Source organism: Terrapene carolina, unplaced genomic scaffold, assembly GCF_002925995.2.
Source record: "Terrapene carolina triunguis isolate 2854851 unplaced genomic scaffold, T_m_triunguis-2.0 Scaffold926, whole genome shotgun sequence".
Taxonomy (NCBI): Eukaryota; Metazoa; Chordata; order Testudines; family Emydidae; genus Terrapene; species Terrapene triunguis.
In genome coordinates, this window is record NW_020665277.1 from 1,468,783 (window position 1) to 1,469,877 (window position 1,095).

Genomic DNA, 1,095 nt, shown 5'->3' on the forward strand with positions numbered 1-1,095 from the left:
TTGGCAAGTCATCCATTTGAGCCAACACATCTTTAACGGTAAGTGCACCAAGATCAATATGATTAATGAAGCAAAAAGTCTGGATTATAGAGTTTTCTGGGTGGAATAAGTTTGTTTTGGTTGTAATCATAGCTGATGGATGTCGTGGCAGCAAGAGTCTGACAAATTGAAGCATCTTTCAACTTCTGTTTAGACCAATTCTGTGAATCCAGGGGCCAGATTGGTTTCCATGGGAGTTGCTCGCATCCTGTTGCATGAGAATAGGGCCCCTCTAGGTTCTGTTCTGTAGAAGAGAGGTAGCACATAGGCCTGCCATTCTGAACTATACACAATTGGGAGTTATTAAATCAGAGCAACTACACAGTGGCCAGGTCTGTGACATGGGATAAGTAGCCTATAGCTAATGTCAGTAGTGACCGTAAGCTGTTGCCACATGACTGCTCTGTGGTAGCCTGTATAAAATATGATTTGAAGGAGTCAGTCCAGCACAGAGGAGGCAAGTGTCCACATCACACAAACCACTAGCACGGTCAGCACTAACTGGCTCCTTTGGCATTCTCAGCAGACATCCAGGACTGATTGGGCCATGGAACCTGAACTACTTTCCCATCCTTAGCTGGGATCCACCCAAGTCAGGTCTGAGGCACAGTGACCCTGCAGCATAGGGAAGCCTGCACTGCTACCCAAAGCTCTGCTCTTGATTAAAAGAGATCACGTACCAGAGGCTTTAGGAATGTCTGTATGAGTGTGGAAGTGGCTTTCAGGATTGCAGATGAGATGAATTATGGATTAGTTAAGCAGACATTTGCACTACTGTAAGTAAGCGCAAAGACGTATTACCATTAGACATTGCATGAAGGAAAATATTCCCCAAACAAAGGTAAGAATGTTAGCTCAGTTCTCCTCCCAAGTAGATGTTGAGAAGTCAGTCTTGCTTTATATTATGGTTCCAATTTTTATATAAAGGGTTAATAGATGATAGACATGAGCATATGTGTTATAAGTGGCTTTATGCACATCAGTAGAAGGTTATCAACCTGTTGGAGTCTATTTCAATTTATTAATCCTTTATAAACTACAGATTAACGAAACCAA